The sequence below is a fragment of the Pinus tabuliformis genome, chromosome 2_1 (genome assembly GCF_031772625.1).
Source record: "Pinus tabuliformis cultivar Carrire ecotype Pingquan chromosome 2_1, CPIR1, whole genome shotgun sequence".
NCBI classification, from domain to species: domain Eukaryota; kingdom Viridiplantae; phylum Streptophyta; class Pinopsida; order Pinales; family Pinaceae; genus Pinus; species Pinus tabuliformis.
The window spans coordinates 644,932,045-644,957,498 of NC_142299.1; the positions used below are offsets into that span (position 1 = coordinate 644,932,045).

At 38.1% G+C, this 25,454-nt stretch overlaps 1 pseudogene; it reads right to left on the reverse strand.

Moving 5' to 3' along the window:
- Nucleotides 1-9,393: 9,393 nt before the first annotated feature.
- On the reverse strand, nucleotides 9,394-9,996 carry LOC149202227 (ISWI chromatin-remodeling complex ATPase CHR17 pseudogene; annotated as a pseudogene).
- Between the last annotated feature and the right edge of the window lie 15,458 nt (nucleotides 9,997-25,454).

Here is a 25,454-nt window from a genome sequence, read left to right on the forward strand (position 1 = left end):
ACCCCTTTAGGAGGCACACCATCTACCTCACAGTTCCAGGTATTAGAAAGGCAACAGAGCACAGAGGTATCTTCCTTCAGGGCTCCTTCTGGTCAGAGCCAGGATATCAAAGAAAAGTACAAAGAAATCAAAGCAAGGAATGAGAAACTAAAAGTTCAAACCTATGCTCATTATCTCAGAATGGCTCCAACTAACCAGACAAGGCTGATGTCAGCCTTTGATATAAAGGAAGGCAAGATGCAGATGAGATTTCTCAAGCCAACTGTGCAACAACCAAGATCAATGGCTGACTATTTGAAAACTGATTTTGAAGTTTTGGCAAAAGATATTCACCCAATTGATCAAATAGAGCTACATAAGCAAACAGGTGAAATGGTCTACTCCACGTTGACCAACAAAGCAATCACAACTCATCAACTACAGAACTCATTGAATAACACATCAGCACAACTTCAATTGGAAAAGGCCTCTTCCCAGGCCAAAGACACTAGAATAAAGTCCTTAGAGGACTTGATCATAGAGTTGGGACATGATCCCAAGGATGTCAAAGCAGCAGAGAAATTAATAAAAAAGAAAAATGATGATATAGCTGCACTGAAGAAGCAGCTCAAGATCCCTCCTCTTCACCATCCTCAAACTGTTGAAGTTATAGAAAAACAAAAGGAGGAAGAACTTATGGACCTAGTCCTTAAGTTGAATGGTCAATTAAAATAAACTGAGAAAGAATTGGAGAAGGTGATACGGTCTAAGCAGAGTGAGCTGGCCACTGCTCCTCAGACTGTAATACCTACATTTTCCATAGCAGTACCCTCCACCCTGGAAGCTTCCTTGGCACCAACGATTCCAACAGTAACAACATTGCCAGTAGCAGGTACTACTTCAGCCACAGGTACATCAACCAGTACAGGGACAACAACAGAAAGAACAAACGAATTGGTTAAGGCTATGCAACAAATGAGCATCCAAGCCACAAAACTAAAGAAGCTCAGAGACCAAGTGACAAGTTTGGAAACAAGTTGTGAACTTGCACAGATTCAGAATAAAGAAGAAGCATGAAAAAACCAAAGGATGGTAGACAGGATAAAGGCCCTTGAAAAGGACTTAACGTTGCAAGAACCATTGGGAGATATGAAGGATATTTTGTGGGCCAACATCATTGATTCCATCAATGATGTTTGGCCTTCAATTCAGGTTATTTTAGAGAAAATTGAATTAGTCAAGATGGCCATGGAAGCCATACAAAAGACAAAGGAAGAACTGGAAGACAAGCCTGAGGAAGCAAATCAGTTGATAGATTTTTTGAACAGTAGAAACAGGTACCAGCTGGATGAATTAGAGATTCAGGACAGAACAACAACCATTCTTGAGATAAAGAAGGTCCTTACTAAAAGGAACCTGATGCTTAATTTGGAAAAAAGGTGTTAGAGCATCCAAACAGACATTGATAGCTTCATGCTCAAATACGGCATTTTGAGAGAAAAAGGACTTCCTAGTCCTCTGGTCATACATGAAAAATTAATGACACAACAAGATTACATCGAAAGACTGAATAAACAGGCCAGGAGCCAAGCTAGTTCTTCAGGAGTGAAATCTTTGCCCACTGGAAAGGTGCTTTATGATAGCCTTGAGAATCTGTTCTACATAGAACATGAAGTCAAGCACTTATTCACAAGCAAACCAAATTTTTCCAAGTACACAGAAGCCGATGAGGTCTACAGGAAAATGATCAGAATAAAATTACCAGAAAGTGAATGGTGGACCAATTTGACAGATTTACTATAAAGTTACTATAGTAAATCTAGAGGGTAAAGATAACTACCAGGTGAAAGTAGGTAATACATGATTAATCAGCACAGGTAAAGAGTATCAGTAGGTCAAAGATAAGAGTGAAATCCAGCACATAACTACCAAAGCAACTGCATGAGCCAAATCCGAATTCTAGCAGCCAACACATTCACAAATAAAGGGACAACAAGCAAACAGATTTCCATCTATCTCTATCTTCGTGTTGAAGATATTTTTTGTTTCCTAGATTAATTCCCATATAGTTATGAGATATTTTGTATCAAATTTCGTATAAATACTTCACAAGTTGAAGTAATTAGGGTGGATTAAAATACATTTCTGTAGACATATTATTTTTGAGCCAAGGAGCTTTGTACTCAAGATTGGATTGGTTTTACTGGATTATGAAATAAAGCCGAGGACATTTCACTCGATTCTTGTGCACAATTGGAACAAATAAGTACCATTTTCTCATGTTTAAATATCGTTTTCTCTTTATGTTATGAAACATTCATATGTGTTTCCTTATAAATTCTTAAAAAAAAAAAAGGAATGATATCATCAGAATTAGCTTAAGTGCTCTCTGTTTTAACTATTTGCTTTATTTATGTTTTCTTCTAAACTACCTTGGTCTGGAGATTCTTAATTGTCTCCTTACTTCCATAGTTTACCCCCCTTTTGGCCCATAGTATAGGATTCTTCATTGCCCTTTGCTATTGGCCATCCTTCCCTTCCTCATCTTAATCCCTGTTAAGGATTCTTCATTGCCCTTAGCCCTAGTTATGACTTTCCATTCATTGAAACTTTTTGATTTACTCTTGTTATGTTAGCCTGCCCTGCAGACTCTTACCTCAGTGATATATCAAATCAAATTAAACCTTTCTTGATTGACTCCATAGCCTAATGGCCTAAATATTTTCTCTGCCCATCTGTCTTCTTAATTCCACCACCCATTCAAACAAAACAACCCAAAAAATTAAGAACTAATCTGAAATCATATTCAAACAAAGTTAAATCATAAAGAGAGAGCCCTCTCTGGACTTAGGTTGGCTAGAACCTGAGTCTAAAAGATTGGTTTGTGGTTACCTTGGGCCATTCCTTCTTTAATAACTTCTAAGGAAAAAACCTGAGTGATAACATAGTGGCGACCATACTGGGGATTCAAAACCCTCAGTTTTAATAAACCTTTGAGGAATTCAAATTTTTATTTTTAAGCATCTTAAAGGGTTATTAGAAGTTATTTCTTAAAAAGTTCATATAAAACAAAAAATAATTATAAAAAACTTGAAATCTGGCTTCAGGGAGAACTCATTATACCAGGGCCAACCCTGATCCAAATCCTCCCCCTGTATTTGAAAATCCCAACCTTATTCCGAGAATAATCAGAAGACAGGAAAGTTCAGTAAGCCCTAGGCCTATTTTTAGATCCAATTCATGCCCTACTGAGTGGTTATTCCTTGAAGACCTCCCTTTTGATGAGTATTTTGGTCTCTCTCTGTTTAGAACCACATTTGATAGTGAATTGCTGGACATAGTCCCAAATCCAGAATTCACTAGAGAACTTGAAATCCAACGAGCCAAATTATCAATTAACCAGAACCTTCTGAACTCCCCTCAGTCATCCCTTACCACTAATAGACTCCCTGAACTTTCTGAAACAACCTCAACATCTTTTAGCTTACCATCATTTCCGCACACTTTTGAAGATCATCCCTCAGCCTCATCTCCATTCATACTTATACTCCCTCATCAACCCATCACTGCCCCTCAAACACCTATTACCCCTGTTATACCAACTCCCCTTGTTGTCCCAAATCCTCTAGTTACCCCAACCCCGGCTCTCAATCCTGTGCAGCTCAGAGCCATGACACTCAGATATGCCCCCCTTGTAATACCTGTTCCTCAAGGTGTCTTACCAGCATATTATCAAAGTAAAATTACCACATTTGATGGCACTGGAACATACACAACGCATCAACACACTAAGAAAGTGACAAATTATTTTGAACTGCATGAGATTGACATAGGAGATGTCCAAATGAGAATCTTTGTCCAAAGTCTAGATGGAGAAGTGAGAACATGGTTTAGATCCTTGCCCCCTCAGAGCATAGATAATTTAGAAGTCATTTACCAACAATTCCTTAATAGGTGGGAGAAGAAGAAGAACCCCTTTCAAATTCTATTTGAATATGAAAACCTTAAAAGGGGACCGAAAGAAAATGTTCAAGACTACTATACCAGGTTTAATAATGTACACAATGCAATCCCTCTTGACCTTAGGCCTCCACCTGGTTTAGCCCTGATTAAGTTTCCATATGGATTTGACACATATATGGCTTTTCAACTTAGAGAAAGGAATCCCCCTACACTTGAAGATATGTAAAGTGTTGCTGTTAGCGTAGAAGCTAATCCGCTGTCTAAAAGGGATAGAGTTAGAAATGAGAGAAGAACACCTTTGAAAGATGAAACTTCACCTTTTGATCAGAAAATAAATGCTTTATCCAAAGGAATGGAAAAGTTGTTGGATAGAATAAAAGTCATTGAAAGGAAACCTCACTGGGATAACCAACAGGCTAATCCAGTGAGGAATCCAAACTTTAGGAAAAACCAGAACCAAAACCATGTAAAAATGGTCCTGATCAAAACATTAGGCCACCTTTCCAAGAAAATTATGCTGAGACTTCCCACCAAGAAGACCCTGAGATAGACACTCAGATCAATCTTATGGGCTTAGATAATGAAGAAACTGTTTTTCTGACTCAGGATGATCAAGAATTATACATGCTTCAACAGTTACAAACTCAAATAGGAGAATTTTTTGAATATAAGCAAGGGTATGACTCTGCTATTTTCAAAGTTCATAAATAGTACAACTTGAGAAGCAAGAAGAACACTGATGTTTCTGATCAGAATAAAAAAGCAATACCTAACCAACCTAAGAAAGCAAAAGCTACAAATCAAAATCCTCAAGTTACAAAAACCTTACAGATCCTTTCTAGACCAAATCAAAATCCTCCTAGTCCCACCATTGAAGATGTAATAGATAACCAACCTTCTAATGAGCAACCTTCCACTTCAGTTCCCCTCAAAGGAACAGTGGAACAACCTCCAGAAATCATACTAGAAAATCCTGATAAAAACACTCCTAACGATGAAAAAGAAAAACATACTACTCGTAACTTTGGCTCTAAAACCCCAAATATTCAAACAGATAAATCCCCTCTGCCTTTCAATTTGGGAGCAGAGGTGGCTAGGCTCAAAATTTCAGTGCCTTTAACAGAATTGGTTAAACATGAAACTTACAGATCTCAAATTAGTAAATCTTTGAACTTCGTTGAAAATGAAGACTCTCTGAACCTATTTGATGACTAGCCTGAGTTAATTTTTGGACCAGATGTTAATGTAAATCCAGTTGAAGGAGGGATACCACCCTTCTACATCAGCCTTAACATCCACGATAAAATCCTACACAATGCCATGCTTGACTCTGGGGCCTCACATAGTCTTATGCCTAAGTCTGTAATGGAAAAGCTTAACTTGGATATCACCAGGCCTTATAAGGATCTCTTTTCTTTTGATTCAAGCCAAGTTAAATGCTTAAGTCTCATAAAATATTTGTGTCTCCCTAGTCCAATACCCTGCCAAGACCATACTTATGGACATAGTTGTTGCTGATATACCACCCAAGTATGGTATGCTACTGTCTAGATCTTGGGGTGCCAAACTCCAGGGATCTCTGCAACTGGACATGTCCTATGCTACCATATCAATCTTTGGACATCCCAAGAAGCTGTATATGGAAACTATAATGAAGTATGTAGTGAGTTCCTAGGAGAGACCTCAGAATTTTCCCATATATTCAGTACATTCTGATATTGATTCCTTCATACTTTACAATGTTGAAACTAATCAAGAAGACACTTCAAGTAGTATAATAGCAGAACCAAAAGAAATTGCAGTATTAAAGGAAAATCAAAATGTCCAAATTCATGAAACATCAGATAAAAAATATGATCTAGATACCTCAATCAAGAAGGATTCCACTACCCCAGACAAAAATTGCGAGCATGAAATCCCGTGGCATCTTGAATTCGATGGGTCAGGCAACAAACTAGGTGTAGGAGCAGGTGTATGGATTTAGAATTTAGAAAACGCTTATTCAAAAGGTCATGCATACATGTTAAACTTTAAATGTGCAAACAATATGGACGAATATGAAGCACTTCTGTTAGGTCTGAAACTTGTTAAAAGGTTAGGGGCCATCAGAGTCTCTATCATGGGAGATTCTGAGTTAGTGATTAAACAAATTAATGCTGTTTATATGACTAGAGATCCTAGACTAGGGTTTTATAGAGGAACATTCATAGAGATATTAAATACCTTTTTAGAAACCAAACTTGCTGTTATCCCTAGAAAACACAACATACAAGCTCACAGCTTAGCCATGTTTGCTAGTACTTGTAAATTGCCTTTCTAGCCCAACCATCAGTATATTGCTGAGGTTAGGCACAAACCTTCCATTCCTGACAATTTAAAGAATTGGCAAGTATTTGAGAATGATCAGCAAATTAACAATTTTTTAACTTTAGATAATGAATTTGTAAATACCAACATAGACACAGACATAGCAGTAGATTTTGATTGCTCTAATGAAGTAGAAATTAACAAACTAGAAGATGATCAGATAGATAGATTTCACCCTACAAAGTTTACTAAAGCAGATATTCGAAACCTAAAACAAATGGAAATTGATGAAGTCATCGCTGATGAAACTTAAGTCATAAACCTTAAAGACAATTTTCTACCCAAAGGATTAACTCCTTTGGAGGACTTATTGGACTCAAACGATATTCCCCAAAAACCTAAAATGGAACCCTTGAAATCAAACATTGAGGAATGTAATATAGGATCTGAAGAGAATCCCAAACTAATAAAACTATCGAAATCATTACCTCCCAATGAAAAACTGAAATATATGGAACTGATGAAGGAATTCCAGGATGTTTTTGCTTGGAGTTATGAGGACTTGAAATCCTATGATACTAGCATAATATAGCACACTATTCCCTTAAAGGAAGATCAAAAGCCCTTTAGACAGAAGCTTAGAAGAATTAACCCTGTTCTATTGCCTTCTATTGAAAAGGAGATCAAAAGAATGTATGAAGCTGGAATCATAGCACCTATTAGGTTCTCTGACTGGGTTTCCAATATGGTGCCCACTAGAAAGAAAACGGGTGAAATTAGGTTGTGTGTTGATCTTAGAAATCTGAACAAAGTTTCACTTAAGGATAACTATCCTCTTCCAAAAATGGATCACATATTACAGAGGGTAGTGGGTTCCTCCAAAATTTCACTGCTAGATGGGTTCTCTGGTTATAACCAAATCCTAGTCCACCTAGATGATTAGGTGAAGACTGCATTCACAACTCCATGGGGCACTTTCATGTATGTGAAAATGCCATTTGGGTTAAGAAATGCAGGGGCCACCTTTCAAAAAAAAATGGACATAGCCTTTTCCAAAGAAATCCATGACTTCCTGGTAATTTACTTTGATGACCTCACAATATTTTCTGAAAAAGATCAACAACATTTGGATCATCTTAGGCAGGTCTTTACTAAATGCAAGAAATATGGAATTTCTTTGAATCCTAAAAAATATTTATTTGGGTTGGAAGAAGGGAAATTATTAGGCCACATTATCTCCAAAGATGGTGTTATCTCAAAATCAGATCCTGATAGGCTGCTGGTCAGGTTGACTCTAAGTAACTATTTCAGACCTACTTTAGGCTGAGGCTTAGCCTTCTCAACCTGAGAGGGCTCTCTCTTAAAGGATTAATGATTTTGATTAAAGATAAGATGGCTAACTCTTATAGAACAACTGTGAAAAATATGAATGCTGGAAATACATTAAACAACTATCCATTGGGCTTATGGAGTCAACAACACCTCAATATAACAGTGAAATCAACCTTACATAGAAGTCAGGGCACTCAGCATTTAGACATTCAGAACATAACTCATATGGGACCACAATTTATAAATGCATACAGGAAATCAGAGCACATTCAGTGAATTCTGAGTGATTATACATCTATACCACTGTAAAAATTATGGAAAGGACAAGATCACATATTCTGAACATAAGAAATCCTTCATGAATCCTGAGAAGTAAAGTCAAAATTATATTACTGAAAATGAGTCCTTACATAAGCCAAATACAAGCTTTGTTATAAAGTTTTCCAACCCTGATTACATTGCTGTTTCAGCTATATATAGAGCTCTTATTCTAACTGATCGAGATTCCTCCTCCAGCATGAGGGGAATTCGAAAACTACTTCTATTACTGACCACTCTTAAACTCTAACTACTTAATAAATACAACAAAGTGTTGACTGGAGTTATTAGAGATCTAAATCAACTATGACTCTAACTCCATAACAGCCTTGGTCTACAATCATTTTCGTTCTCTGACATCTGGTTCCCTTCTGGCGGTGGCTGTGATGGACCTTTAAGGCTCCATGTTTGTCTTCAATGTCACATGTTTTCCAATACCCTGAAACATAGGAAACTGCCCCTGTGTATCGGTCTTTAGTTTGCCTTAACATGTCCGGATCCAACGAAGTATATCCTTTATCTTTTAATTACCCAAAATGGAGCAGACTGCCACGTCCTTGATGTGCTGTCCACCGTTTTCATGCGTGAAAGCCAAAATTCTTGCAAACTGTTTCACATATCCTGAAGTGTGGTAAATATGCTCACTTTATGACAAAAATCTAAAGTTGGATTCGAATGCATATTATCTCCACCTGTCTTGACCTGGTTGAATTTTAATAGCTTCAGCTGATGCCTTGCATATCTTGTAGACATTCCCCTTTCAAAATTCCCGTCCATATTCAAAACCGGTTAATTGAAATTAGACTGTTTAGCTTCAGCAGTTTCGTAGCGCACTACGAAACTGCTGAGCTTTTAGTTATCACCTTCAGCAGTTTCGTAGCGCGCTACGAAACTGCTGAGTTGTTTCAAAAATCACAGTTTCAAACCAAAACTTCACTATTTGAGCACTTTGCTGTTAAAACATTCTTCCAACTGTTTTATTGCTGCAGCTGCTGCAGAAGCACGAGTATTTACCACAGAATGTAAAGGTTTCCCTCCAAGCTTGTTAATGCTGTAAGTTTGGTAGGAAGGAAAAAACTCATTCATATCAGCTTTATGCCTTAACCCACTTAATGTCTGGCTCCTCGACTTTGTCCAATCCAAGGCAATAGCTTCTTGATTCAACTGTTTGTCTAATGCAAAAAGGTTTGCATCATGTTCTGAGTGTACTATGTGAGCCTTCATGATAGCAATTATACCCCAGTACACACAAGAACAACAACTTTTCTTTTGTAAAACAACTTGATACTTTGGAATGGATAATTGAAACATAGGATTAGCCTTGCGCAAGCAACTGGATTTGGTTTCATTTAGATGATCCATGACATTCTTTAGAATAGTGAATAGAGTTGTAATAACAGAGGCAATTTTAATAGGTGGCATCTGAGACTTGAGCTTTTGAATAGCATCTTGAAGGCGCACAGAAGTAGCAGCTGTGGACCGTTGAATTCTTCTCTAATCTGGATCTTTGTGTTCTAGGTTCAACTGCATGGGTTCAAAATCACTTACAACAGGTTTGTTTAGTCCAGAACCAAGAATATCGTGTTGCAATTCCGTTGGTGATGCCTCTGCTGAAGTATTCCCATCAATTTGACAATACTGATATCCACTGAACATACGATAATCCTCCAGAATGTCCAACAGTCTTGTCATCTGTGAAAAAATAAGAACTCTGGAATTACGGTCCTTCAGTTTTGGAGGCAACTTATTCAAAAGAACCATTTTTCCCGCATTGGTGATTAAATGATCTCCGATGGTGTATGGTGGACCTGGCTCAGCACCCTGAAAGAGATATGGATGGTTGCAGCACTTCCTGAATTGCATGACTATATTCAAAAGGCGCTTACACTTTCCTCCAGCATTCACAACCTCCAAATCCTTTTGAAGCAATGCCTGGAAAAATTTCTTTTGCACTTGTGACATTCCAACTTTCAATATGGTTTCCTTTTCAAAAGGCAGATCCTTTTCAACATCTGACTTTAGTCTCCGTAGAAGAAATGGCCGAAGAACCTTATGAAGTTGTTGAACCACTTCTTGTACCTCACCACATGTAACCATACGCCAATGTTCCCAATACAACAGCTAGCACTGCAAAAGATGCTAGATTACCGGAATTCCCATTCATAATGGTTATTGTTCTTGATGCACCCAATTCCCTAATCTCTTTTGCCAAGCGTCGCACCTGAGCTTCAAAAACAACAGTATTGTTAGAGTTGCCATTTAATGATTCTCCAATCGGGTTATCATTGACTGAATTTCTGAAATAATATCAGACAAGCGACCATTCTTCAGAACAACAGAGCCTGCTAGACCTGCACCCACAAGGATCATAAGAATTTCTGGAAGTAAGAATTTGAGAAGAAACCAGAGTTTGTGAAAACTGTTTTGAAGAGGTGTGCCGGTTATAAGAAGCCTGTAGTTGGTGTTGTAGATTCTCATAGTCTTTGCAAGAAGTGAATTTCATTCTTTATTAGATGCGCTTCATCAATAATAATGTATCGCCAACTGAAACGTTTAAGGGCGGTCTTTGAGTATGACCATGATGGCCACATCCATACCGCAACTCTCTGCTTGGCGGTGATCAATTTTTCTTGCCAGCTGTCATCTGTAAGGGGTGCCATTTGCCCCAACAATACCAATTTTGTCCATATCTTGAGAAATATAAGCCCAAAAGCCCAATCTTGAAAGAAAACTAAACTCGGATTAACACTAAACCGTTACAATCAAAATGACATGAACCATTTAGAAATTGTTTCTTAGGTGATAACATATGGTATCAAGATTGACCCAACAAGAATTGAAGCTATTTTGCAGATACCACATCCCAGGAATATCAAATAACTTCAAGAATTTCTAGGAAAGATAAACTTTTTGAGGAGATTTATCTCTAATTTAGCTGAGTTAATTAGATTACTAAACAACATGTTAAAGAAAGATTCGACTGTTAAATGGACTCTAGAGGCTAAAAAGTCATTTGAAGATATAAAGTTGGCCTTAACACAAACGCCAGTCCTCATCAGTCCGAAGTTTGATAGGGAATTGATCATATCTTATTTTGCTTCAGAACACACCATAGCTGCAGTCCTCTTACAGAAAAATGATCAATGTTTTGAACATCCAATAGCCTTCTTCAGTAAAGCCTTGAGAGACACACCTTTAAAGTATAACATAATGGAGAAATAGGCTTTTTCTCTGGTTAAAGCCATAAAAGATTTCAGAGTTTATATTTTGTACTCCCATATAGTAGCTTATGTTCCCAATGCCGTGGTTAAAGACAATTTAACTCAGAATGGACCTGATGGAAAAAGAGGAAAGTGGATAGCTACAATATTAGAGTATTATTTAGAAATTAGACTTACCAAATTGATCAAAGGCCAAGGTTTGGCTAAGTTAATGGCTGAATCAAACTATCAAGCCCTAGACATAAGATTCATTGCATAACTGGATAACGAAGAGGAGATGGCCACTCCACAGCTCAGCCAAGCCTTTACAGATTCACCATGGTACACTGATATAATATATGTTCTACAAAACCTTCAAGCTCCTCCAGAGCTTTCCAGAACTAAAAGTAGGTTTTTAAAGATGAAATCTTTAAAGTTTTTCATAATTGATAATGCCTTATTTTGGAAGAATCATGAAGGCATATTGTTGAATTGTTTATTAAAAAAGGAATCTAACAAAATTTTGCAATAGTTTCATGCAGATGACTGTGGGGGACATCTCTATTGGAAGACAACAGCTGATAAGATCTCGAGGGCTGATTTTTACTGGCCCACTCTGTTTGCTGATGTGAAAAAATTTGTAACCTCATGCCACAAGTGTCAAATTTTTGAAGGAAAAAGAAAATTACTGCCATTACCTTTGAAACCTATATCATTTGAAACACCATTTCAGCAGTGGGGTCTTGACTTAATTGGTGAAATTCATCCCCCTTCCTCTGCCCAACATAGATGGATCTTAACTGCCACAGATTATTTTACAAAGTGGATAGAAGCCATACCCTCAAGACAAGCCACCGATACTGTCATAATAGGTTTTCTTGAGGCCAACATCCTATCCAGATTCGGTTGTCCCACTAAAATCATCACAGATAATGCTGCAGCCTTTAAATCAAAAAAGATGATTGATTTTTGCCACAAGTATCACATAACCCTTGGCCATTCCATAGCCTACTATCCCTAGGGAAATGGACTTGCAGAATCATCCAATAAAAGCCTAATGAATATTATCAAAAAATTATTGGAAGACAATAAGAAGACCTGGAATAAGAAACTAGTGAATGCCTTATGGGCAGATAGACTGACCACAAAGAAATCTATTGGCACTAGTCCCTATCAGCTAGTCTATGGAATGGAGGCTGTCTTCCCATCTTCTCTGGGAACTCCAGTAATGAAATTACTCCAAGAAGCACAGGTTGAGCCCAATGAAATTCAAATAAGGATCAACCAGACTATTCATTTGTAGCAAACCAGAGAACAAGTCTACATTAGATCCCAAGTGGTGCAGGATAAAATTAAGAAAGCATTTGACAAAAGAACCAAGGCAGAAGATTTCTATCTAGGAGACAAAGTACTGAAATGGGACTCAAGAAGGGAAGATAAAGGGAAACATGGGAAGTTTGACTTCCTGTGGAAAGGTCCTTACATTATTTATGCTTTCAGAGGCAATAATGCCTATTTCCTTAAAGAATTGGATGGTGCAGAAGTAGAAGGAGGACCAGTCAATGGTCGAATGCTTAAGCACTATATAGATCCCAGTTATTGATTCCACTAATTACTTGTACATACTATATCCTTCATAAAGTTCAGTGTGGATTGGATGGTAAACTTTGGAGTTGAAGCCCGAAGAGAAGGCCCTAAGATTTAAAGTTTTACTGTCAGTAAATATCAATAAAGCAGCAAGGTAAAGGAAAGTTGCAGAGTAAAATCACAGAAATTCAGAAGGCCATTGATCTGCTAGTTCTTGACATTTCACCAGGAAATGCCATCCCCAAGTGGAGCCACTGTTATGTTCCTATACCAATAGGTGTCATAATATATGAATGGATGAGATTAAATCTGTAATATGTACATACCTTTTCTTTATGCAAATGTTTTCCATATTTGTAAAAAATAAAAAAAAATAAAAAAATGTAAAGAGGGTATGTCCTAAAAGATAAATCAAAGGACAAAAAGAATAAAAAAAGGTAAAAAAAAAATGAAAGAAAATGAACCCCAAGGAAAAAAGAAAAAGACCATGAAAGTGTGCAAGTCCAAATGCCACTACTATTTTACTTTCTGTACAATAATTATTGTGTGCAACTTGTTATTTAGGCCACAATCCATGGTAACCAAACAATTTAAACTTGGTTGTTCCATGTTTAGAGATAGAGAATAAAATCTGACCAAACTATTTAATCTTGGCAGATAAGTAGATATGTAGAGTTAATAAAGGAGCTCAACAGTTTAATCTGAGCCCTTGGATGTAATAAGGATAGACTTAGATAGATTCTTATTGTAAAAGAAAAAGAAAAGTTTTGATAAGGGTTTGCCAGCCTAAGTGCACCCTAATAAAGAGTAGAAAAAATGGTAGGATGAGTAGGTGGATAAGTAGTTGGATGGTTGCAGAACTATGATGAATGATTAGTTGAATTATATCATTTATTTTTAGCATCAAGTTACTAAATTATGGATGACAAAGGAACATTTACAAAGTCAAGTGATTAATTTCCCCACATTTATTTTACTCTTTCACTAATTTCCCACAAGAAAAAATCAAAGTACCTAAAACTTTAAGTTAAAGGGGCTTAGAGCATTTCTCTGACTTTTGGAGGGACTGGACCCTCAGCCCAATAACTTATAAGGGTTAAGTATTCAACCCCCTTACAAACATTCACTCTCTCCTTAAACATTCAACTCACCTAAAAATCCCTTTTCCTAAGGTGAAATTACCTTTCACCTAGGGAAAGTAATAAACCTTACCCAAAACCCCCTTTGTTTATGTAAAAACCCATAAAAGACCATTAAGCCTAAGTTATGATGTGTAAAGTTAAAAGCACGAACCAATGTGTCAAGACATTGTACTTAGTGCAATTTGTTCTCATTTCCATTTCATATTAACTTTATTTTTTATTATATTTAATTCCCAAAAATACACTCCGTTCCCGTATATTTAATTAAAATCCCATATGTTAAATATCCCTCCCCGATGGTTTGAAAAATAAACCATAATAATAAATAATCAAATGGATTGATTAGTCGAGTTGCTACTAATTAAGAGCCATAACCCTTTGCCTTACAAAAAGGGATTAATTGATAAAACCGTGATTAATTAATAACCTTCCTCCAATCACATCGCCCCTGACATCATTAAGCAGCCTTAACCTACAACTAAAATCCTGTCGGGTCCCTCCATTAAATCCCCGATCAATTCACACCCCTGACCATTGTGCGATCTGACCCCTTCAGATCCAACGACTGATGCTCATATCGGGCGGCCTCCAAAGGCCAAACTTTACCTACCAGATGCGAGTGGTTTCACTTTCCACCCTGTTGCTACGTGTTACTCGATAAATGGCATCGGGAGGACCTCTCCCAATACTGCAAAGTCTCCAAAAGCGGTGCGATAGATTCCACTTACCGCCTCCGCTTACCACCTCCACTACACAACAAAATGTCACCTCCGTCAGTTGGCGCTAGCTATCGTTTTCCATTATACCCGCCAAAATCATTGACTTTGCAGATAAACCAAAAATACTCATTGTTTTCATTTTTTACCAAGAAAAGAACCTTCTATTCTCCATGCAAACACAGAGTACATTCGAGTTGTCAACCTGCTACCAACCGTCAACCTTCCATAGCTGCTGAACTCCAGACTACTGTGTAGACTTGTGTGCTTCCTGCAAACAGTTCATAGCCACCATTTTACCATTCGAAAAACCGAAACCAGGTATTTATCCCATTTTCGACTAAGAAACCCTGTTTTCGTGTAAACCTGAGCTTAATTGCTTTAAAAATTAAGTAATTTAGTAAGCTAAGCTGTTTGATAGTCTTGAAACACTCTAAAAAAGACCAATTGTGTCCAATTTCCCTGCAAGAACCAAAGATGGAAGCCCCAATTGTACTGAATGTTATGCCCATTGTGATTCCCCACAGGGATTTGGACCACCTCCCACTTGCAGACAAAGACTTCCAGATTAAAGACACCTCTATCGAAAAATCCCCTTTGAAACTCTTCTGCAAGTATAGAGACCTGTACCTGAACCATGCTGACTCCATTGGACTTTGGGAATCAGGGTTGCCTAAATACCAGTTCCCCAGAGTGCATGTGTTCCCAAAAATTGTACATTACTGCCACATGAATTACGACCCTATCCAAAGGGCCGTAAGAGCTCCTGATCGGTCTGTTTTGTTTAATATCACTGCTGAATCTATTAACCAGATGCTTCAATTGCAGCCAAGCCAAAACCTAACCCCTCTCTCCATTGGAGACATGTTGAATAGATATCCTACACTCACTTCAACCAAATTAGCCCAGTTATTCCAGGTTTTTATCAGAGAAGAGCAGTATGTCCCAAAGGACCCTCCTCCTTATATATCGACTATATTCTCCAGCCTTGGTCGAGATATTATAGATATGATTTCCAGTATACTAGGTTGCACCACTAGTGAATTCATTGATGAGATTATAATATCCATCATGTCAATCTACTCTCTTGGCCAACCACTAGCCATCATATTTGACTATGCGAAGTTTATTTCTGACAGAATGCATGATCAATTTATGAGGTTGGAAAATGAAGGAGTGTTCAAATATTCTTCAGTTCTGTATCATTTATTCTTGTACTATCAAGCTGACATGTTTCCAATTGCCCTCCAAAAACTCGATACTAAAGAAAACCCCAGATCAGTGATCTTCTAGACTTCTCTAATTTATCAGTTTGATTCTCAATACTCCTACACAGACTTCATAGACCTATTTGCTTATCATGTGACAACCATGCTTCTAGGAAACCCTCCACCCAGGATCAATGCAAACATTAAGAGGATATTGCAATTGTCAAAGCAATACAAAGTATGGGATTGGTACTTGTACCAAAACCATACAGAGATCAGAATCTATGGATGTGAGTTGCCACCCTACAAAATGCCAAGGTATCTCCCCATGAGATTATTTGCTCTGGAGTACTACAGGAAAATTATCAATTCTGATGAGATTCATATTGTTAAAACCAAGAAGAAGGCCCAACTAAGAATCAAAGATCATATTGGCCCATTCATTTGTAACAGTAGAGAAGCAGGAAAGGAGGCAGATGAAATCCTCCAAAGGTTGAGATTAAAACAAAGTTTCATATGGACCTATGATCCCCACAACTTTATTTGTAATTGGAGTCAGAAAAATAAGCTATCTCCTTACATCCACCATAGGATGCTAGAAATTGAATACTATGCCAATCAATCTGAATGGAGGGAAAACACATTAGTAGATCAAGATAGTAAACAGGTTGTAGTTGACAATATATTGATGGATTTCGAAAGGAGGCTTGATAAAGATTTATTTGTATAGGTGCCTGGAGAAACTCAATCTCAAAGGCAGTCACAAGAACACAGTGGACAAACTTCAGAGCAAGCAGGGCCATCAGGCCAACCAAGATCATCAGAGCAAGCAGAAGATTCAAAGCTACCTGAGATTTAAGAGGAGCTCAATCAAACATAACATAATATGAGAAATCCCCCCATTTTGCAGACTCCTCTAAATGAGGATAGAAATCCAAAAAGAGACAGAGAGGAGGCCACTCCTTCCACCATACCTGTTAATCAAGCCTATGCTAAGAGGCAAAGGTTAAATCCATTTTCTAAACAAGAATATACCAAGGAAATACCAGGAAACACAGTAGCAGAAAGAACTGATAGTGTGCATACTACCCCTTTAGGAGGCACACCATCTACCTCACAGTTCCAGATATTAGAAAGGAAACAGAGCATAGAGGCATCTTCCTTCAGGGCTCCTTCTGGTCAGAGCTAGGATATCAAAGAAAAGTACAAAGAAATCAAAGTAAGGAATGAGAAACTAAAAGTTCAAACCTATGCTCATTATCTTAGAATGGCTCCAACTAACCAAACAAGGCTTATTTCAGCCTTTGATATAAAGGAAGGTAAGATGCAGATGAGCTTTCTCAAGCCAACTGTGCAACAACCAAGATCAATGGCTGACTATTTGAAAACTTATTTTGAAGTTTTGGCAAAAGATATTCACCCAATTGATCAAATAGAGCTACATAAGCAAACAGGTGAAATGGTCTACTCCACATTGACCAACAAAGCAATCGCAGCTCATCAACTGTAGAACTCATTGAATAACACATCAACACAACTTCAATTGGAAAAGGCCTCTTCTCAGGCCAAAGACACTAGAATAAAGTCCTTAGAGGACTTGATCATAGAGCTGGGACATGATCCCAAGGATGTCAAAGCAACAGAGCAATTAATAAAAAAGAAAAATGATGATATAGCTGCAGTGAAGAAGCAACTCAATATCCCTCCTCTTCACCATCCTCAAACTGCTGAAGTTATAGAAAAACAAAAGGAGGAAGAACTTATGGACCTAATCCTTAAGTTGAATGGTCAATTAAAAGAAATTGAGAAAGAATTGGAGAAGGTGATACGGTCTAAGTAGAGTGAGCTAGCCACTGCTCCTCAGACTGTAATACCTACAGTTTCCATAGCAGTACCCTCCACCCTGGTAGCTTCCTTGGCACCAATGATTCCAACAGTAACAACATTGCCAGTAGCAGGTACTACTTCAGCCACAGTTACATCAACCAGTACAGGGACAAAAATAGAAAGAATAGACGAATTGGTTAAGGCTATGCAACAAATGAGCATCTAAGCCACAAAACTGAAGAAGCTCAGAGACCATGTGACAAGTTTGGAAACAAGTTGTGAACTTGCACAGATTCAGAATAAAGAAGCACGAAAAAAACAAGGGATGGTAGATAGGATAAAAGCCCTTGAAAAGGACTTAACTTTGCAAGAACCATTGGGAGATATGAAGGATATTCTATGGGAAAACATCATTGATTCCATCAATGATATTTGGCCTTCAATTCAGGTTATTTTCGAGCAAACTGAATTAGTCAAGATGGCCATGGAAACCATACAAAAGACAAAGGAAGAACTGGAAGACAAGCCCGAGGAAGCAAATCAGTTGATAGTTTTTTTGAACAGTATAAATAGGTACCAGCTGGATGAATTAGAGATTCAGGATAGAACAACAACCATTCTTGAGATAAAGAAGGTCCTTACTAAAAGGAACCCGATGCTTAATTTGGAAAAGAGGTGTCAGAGTATCCAAACAGACATTGATAGCTTCATGCTCAAATACGACATTTTGAGAGAAAAAGGACTTCCTAGTCCTCTGGTCATACATGAAAAATTAATGAAACAACAAGATTACATCAAAAGACTGAATAAACAGGCCAGGAGCCAATATAGTTCTTTAGGAATGAAATCTTTGCCCACTGGAAAGGTGCTTTATGATAGCCTTGAGAATCTGTTCTACATAGAACACGAAGTCAAGCACTTATTCACAAGCAAACCAAATTTTGCCAGGTACATGGAAGCCGATGAGGTCTACAGGAAAATGATCAGAATAAAATTACCAGAAAGTGAATGGTGGACCAATTTGACAGATTTACTATATAGTTACTATAGTAAATCTAGAGGGTAAAGATAACTACCAGGCAAAAGTAGGTAATATAGGATTAATCAGCATAGGTAAAAAGTATCAGTAGGTCAAATATAAGAGTGAAATCCAGCACATAACTACCAAAGCAACTGCATGAGCCAAATCTTAATTCCAGTAGCCAACACATTCACAAATAAAGGGACAGCAAGAAAACATATTTCCATTTGTCTCTATCTTCATGTTGAAGATATTTTTTGTTTCCTAGATTAATTCCCATATAGTTATGAGATATTTTGTATCAAATTTCGTATAAATACTTCACAAGTTGAAGGTAATTAGGGTGGATTAAAATAAATTTTTATAGACATATTATTTTTGAGCCAAGGAGCTTTGTACTCAAGATTGGACTGGTTTTACTGGATTATGAAATAAAGCTGAGGACATTTCACTCGATTCTTGTGCACAACTAGAACAAATAAGTATCATTTTATCATGTTTAAATATTGTTTTCTCTTTATGCTATGAAATATTCATATGTGTTTTCTTATAAATTCTTAAAAGCAAACAAGGAATGGCATCATTAGAATTAGCTTAAGTGCTCTCTGTTTTAACTGTTTGCTTTATTTATGTTTTCTTCTAAATTGCCTTGGTTTGGAGATTCTTAATTGCCTCCTTACTTCCATAGTTTACCCCCCTTTTGGCCCATAGTATAGGATTCCTCATTACCCTTTGCTACTGGCCATCCTTCCCTTCCTCATCTTAATCCCTGTTAAGGATCCTTCATTGCCATTAGCCCTGGTCAGGACTTTTCATTCATTGAAACATTCAGATTTACTCTTGTTGTGTTAGCCTACCCTATGGACTCTTACCTCAGTGATAGATCAAATCCAGTTAAGCCTTTCTTAATTGACTCCATAGCCCAATGGCCTAAATATTTGCTCTGCCTATCTGTCTTCTTAATTCCACCACCCAATCAAACAAAACAACCCTGAACCTTAATAAGTAACCTGAAATCATATTCAAACAAAGTTAAATCATAAAGAGAGAGCCCTCTCTGGACTTAGGTTGGCTAGAACTTGAGTCTAAAAGATTGGTTTGTTGTTACCTCGGGCCATTCCTTCTTTAATAACTTCTAAGGAAAAAACCTGAGTGATAACATATCCCATAGTGGAGTTGTGGGCGACATGACTCATGACATGAATTGACATGACAGTGCTAGTACATTCGTGCTGCTGATGAAGTATATGTCGAGCTACTGTGCTGCTGGGTGATGGATGTATTCATGGTGTATCATAGCTGCACCTCTGCATGGCAAAGTGTGCGGAGTCTTCGATGGTCCTTGGTTCGCTTGATGAAGCTTTAGCATGTTGTTCCTTGCTTGCATGTAGGAAGGCTTGATAGGTTCATCTGTTCGCGAAGGTGCATGTTCGTCGTGTTTGTCTGCTTCGCATGGTTTGTTCATTCTTCTGTTGCTGAACCTGTCCTTCTGCATGTTCTCCTTTCATTCATCCCATTCGTTGTCTTTCCATGTTTGTTGGTGTACCTGTACCTGTAGTCATGCATGATGAGATGACATCAAATCCAAAATCTCCTAGTCTACCATGGAACACGATCATTTCGGATGCAGGTGACTGGGAGAGGTGGGAAGGTTGTGAAGCGGGATGATGGCTCTGGGAACTGCTGTTGAAAACTATGCAAGAGTCACTGACTGATGGAGAGGGGCAATTTGAGTCAACAGTGACTACCTGCGAGGTCTGGCTCGGTTGGGAGGAAAAATTGCACAAATTTTGGGAGGGATAGTTCGAGCTGTAGGAAGGCAAGGCAGGCATGCTCTGCACATTTTTCATAAGGAATGTGTAGCGGGGATTGGACAACCATATTTGTAAAATTTTCCAGAGGAACAGGTTGGGATGCATGAAGAGTCAATAGGAAGAAATTGCACAATTTTTGGGAGGAACTGCCCGAGAGACTAGAGCCAAAACTGTGCAATTCCTAGAGGGAACTAGCAGTTGGCTGTTGGGGTCACTAGCAGCGAAAACTGTGCAATTCCCAGAGGAAATTGGCAGTTGGCTTCTCAATCAATGGTAGAAGAAACTATGCAATTCCTGGAGGGAACTAGCAGTCTGCTGCTAGGAGCTGTTGGCGGGGAAATTGCACTAAAGTTGGGAAGCCGACCTGCTGATCATCTCTGTGCAATTTCTAAGCTAAGCGGACTACTAGACAATAGAATGCCTACTCATGAAAACTACACAATCTCTTGGATGAGTAGCTGATTGACTGTCCGGATGACTGATTGGGAAAACTGCGCTATTTTTTGAAGGAGACAGGGATGGGCACTTGGTGTCTATTCGGCTGTCTGCACAATTTCCTCAGTCAGTTGAGTGAGTGAGGTCAGTGGCTTCTGCGCAATTTTTGAAGGGAGTCAGTCCCGAGGTGACTGCTAGGTCTGACTGTTTGGGTGGTCAACATGGAAGTTGATTGAACTGCTTGGCGGCAGCGCAACTTGAAAATACTAGCTTCGTGCTTCTGCGATGTTTTGGTTGACAGTCGATCAAGTCGATGGCGGGGTGATGGTCCAACTGTCAGAGGGGAGTCTGGTCATCAGAACTTCAATAAAAATGACTAAGTGTGCGAATGATTGAAAGATGCATATTTGATCATGCAAACACACACTCACATGACATGATGACCAAACGACTTAAACCATCCAGACACACATGTTCAACATGACTGACTGACATTGCAAGTGACAAGCGCAACACTTGTGATTGACCATTCATTGATCGAGACAACGCTTGCGCGATAGTGAACGTGACTTTGTGTGTGAGTGCAACATATGCTTTCATAGTGAACACAACAAGCACATACGAAGCGAAGACTTCAAGCATAACCAGAACATGGTCGCAAGCATGATTTAGACAAAAACATGCAGAAACTTGTTGGGTCTCAGTTTTGTCTTATTTTTTTATTTATTTCTCTCATGCTGTTGATTGGCTAAATGATTAATTTCGAAGAGTATTTCTTACTTCTTTGTTTTAACAGGATTAAAATAGCATTAATGTGAGTTTAATTAAGGTTTGTATGTTGCAGGATTAAAACTGGTTTGATTATACTTTGGGACGTGCCTGCACCATTGCATTTACATTCCTGCACCAATTGGGATTCTTGCACTAGTTACAGTAGCTTCCTGCACTATGCTGAACTCAAACCTGGTCTTATGCTCTGTTCATGAAGGCAGTGGTATTTTTAATCGTATCAGTTGTTGACTTATATGATCTTGTTCCTTGGCTTGCTATGGCACATATGGTATCAAAACATTTAGTCCCTCCATAAGAATAATGTGCGCTTGTCTATCATAATCTCTAATGAACCATCCCAACAGTTGGCTCTTCAACAAGCCAGTGAATTCAGATGTTTGGCTTGGCATTAACAAGTATTTTGAGATTATCAAGAAGCCCATATGCGGAACAGTCTCATCAAAATGGAGAAAGCTAAAACACGTCGACAGGAAGAAAACACCATGGCTTTTAGTCCTCATGCATTCTTCTATGTAAAACAACAATAGTTACCACTACATCGAAGGAGAAAGTATGCATGTTGTATTTGAGCCATCGTTTCTCAAATACAAAGTTGATGTTGTGTTTTCAGGTCATATGAGCGATCGTATTGGTATTCAAATATAGCATATAATATTATAAATGGAGATTGTTCACCTACAAAAGACATATTGGCCCCAATCTATATAACTATTGGTGACAGTGGAAACCTTAAAGGGCTGGCTAGAGTCTTCATTGAACCACAACCTGCATACTCAGCTTTCCGTCAGACTGGTTATGGCCATGCTATGCTGGAGATCATAAACCACACCCATGCCTCTTCGGCGATGAGGCCCTTTTTCTCTTAATAGCAGAGCTCGACGATAAGGTTTTCGTGCCCCAACTAGGTATTATTGGAACCACAATGATGATGGTGTATTTGTGGCATCAGATTCAATTTAGTTTCACAACCAATATTGGTCGAGTAAACTCCAAATGCATCCAAGGAATAGACCAAATGAAGCTCTTAAATCTTTGTGTGAGCTATTGTAAAAGATTCTTTAGAAAGCATTGGGCATAACCGGCGACAAACACTTGGAAGTAAGGATGGGTTGTCATTATAGTATAGTGGTGTTGGAACTGAGGAGAACTCAAATGAATATTGTTTGTTTCATAAAGTTATCTATTTGGAACCAATGTCAGAGACAGGGCGACATATTTGTCAAACCTCCCATGCTATGGTAGCTAGCACTCATACGAAAGGTACACAGTCTATGGGAGCTTCTGTCTATACACGTCATAGACATAGGTTATCAGGATCTAGCTTGTCTGACTTAGATTCCCATTCAAGTAAGCCATTTGCAATGGTACATCCTCATTCTCCGATTACTCAACCTGGATATGCCAGTTCAGATGTTGGGAGTGATAGTACTGATATAAGAAGAACGAGTTCCCTCAAATGATAGGTATTTTAAACCTCAGTCAGAGGCAAGATGGAATTCAAAGTCAAGATGAAGTTCAATATGAGTTTAATCTATGAATATCTGATGCCAACCTATGAGCAACTCACTCAAGGAAGAGATCGATTAGCCAAATCGCACCTCAACAACTATTCCAAGAAAAGAGGAACGATTCAACAGAATCGTTCCCTCTTTCGACACTCAGTTTCAAACTAATACTTAATTTGGCAGATTGTTAAAACTAATAATATTCCCTCTTGTATTTTAATTGGCTGTTGAAAAGCCCCAATTTGTAAATCGATGCCTATATAAGTTTGAGAAATTACTTGGAGCGGGAGGCAGTCAATTAGTTAATTAATTAGACAACGATCCAGCCAGGGACAGTGCGCAGGAGAGGAAGGTGCAGAAGGGCAGAGGAGCTATCCCAATGTAGCCTCACGTAGTTCATAAATGGTGGATCGCTCCTCTTGTCTTGCTGGAGCTGAGCAATGTTTGCTTGATGTAAATATTGTTTTTTTTAGGAATTAATTAAGCAATTTTATCCATGAACTGTCTACTTATTTTCTGCATCTAATGATTTTGATTTTTGTGTGAACCAGGCACTCAAAGAGGGTGTGAGATGGCTGGGTTGGCCGCCAGACCAGCTCGACACTGCTCTCATCTTTTAAGCTAGATAGCATTTCAATTCTTATTTGTTGTGTTAATTTTATTTATTTATTTACAGTTTCTTTCTGCCTTCAATTTCCAGTTATAGAATTAATTCGATTTGCTGCAATATTTTATTCTTAGTTTTTAAAGTCAATTTCATTTTCTGCATCAAGGGTTATGCTTGGAGATTTCGTTTTATTAATTTTCATCCAGATCAACTCTGCCTTGATGAGCTCCAATGTGTAACTCAAATTCTGTAAATTAGTCGAGATCTATTAATTTATATTTCAGAATACTAGATCAATTAAATGTTTATGGTTCTGAGGTCTTAATGTATTTATTTATGTGAAGTTACAGAACCCGTGCATCCTCAGGAAGCACCAATCACATATATTATCTAAAGCTGCGATTTTTACACTTGCAGAACTGACATTTATAAATAACGAAACTACATTGTGTTGATATCGATAAATGTTTAATTACCGTTATAGTTTCCTTTAACTTCTAGACAGATTCACAAGATTTATTTTCAGGACAAGGAAGGTGAGAAATTCATATTAATCTAATTTCTTTCATGAGTTCATTTACACAGTAAATTTCCTTGTTATGTTGCTAATGCTTTCAAGTTAACTTTACACCGAATTAGTACAGGCAGAATTAGTGCAGGTAGAACTAGTGCAAGAAGAATGGTTTTGAATTTCTTCCAACATTTACAGTCTTTTTGTTATTATGCCGGCACTGCTTTATTTCTAGTTCAATTTTCCCTTATGTTCGCTTGTAATCAGAATTTCCTTTTGCATTGATTTCTTGTATTTCCCGTATGATTTTGATTGCCTGGATTGATGTTTTCTTGAATTCTCTTTAGTACAAGATCTCATTTATTGATGAGATTAATACGCAAGATAGAATACAATTTATTTTGCAGGTTGTTAGGGGATTTCTCTGGCATTTCCAGTGCTGCGTCTCAAAGTTCATGAACTTTCCGGATTGACAAATTAAATGTTGGTACATTTATAGACCCTATACTGCACCCAACAAAACTTGAATGAAATGAACAAGTAAGGCGGATGTGAGGAATCACATGAGCTCATGGAGCGAACCCGCATGTGCGTAATCATCAAGTGAAACTCTCAAGGGAGGCTCCGAAATTGGTGCAGGCCAAAATTTTGGAGCGTGGTTGTAGCCACTACAACACTTGGTGACACATTGGTAGAACTCTAGCTTCTTTATTTCGGTTCATTGTTATCACAGGGACTTTGTCTTTTGGGGAGTATTGAATCACTGTGTGAGTTACTTCAGATTCCCCACTTACCGCATGGACATACATGGTTCACCCTTTTCCAACCCAGTCAAACATAATCAAAAGTTCAGCTTAGATCTCAGTGTTTCAAATTCGGGAAGGGTAATTTATCTTGCGAGTTGAATATTTTCAGAGTATAAGTTTTCATCTCTGGTGTTGCTCCGTTGCCAGCAAGCCTAGACAGTACCCCGACAGAGTCATGCAGGAACACACACATTGCTCCACTGCCAACGAGCCTGGTCAATACCCTGGTGGATTTGCATGCTTCACCTCTCTGCTCAGGAAGCCTTTCTCTTCTTTCGCCTTTGTATTTTTCAAGAGTACTGTGCATAGGCACTTATTTATTTTTGGGGGTGGAAGAGGGATCCCTACTTATTGAGACTAGAAGAGGTTGTTCCTTCAGAGAAG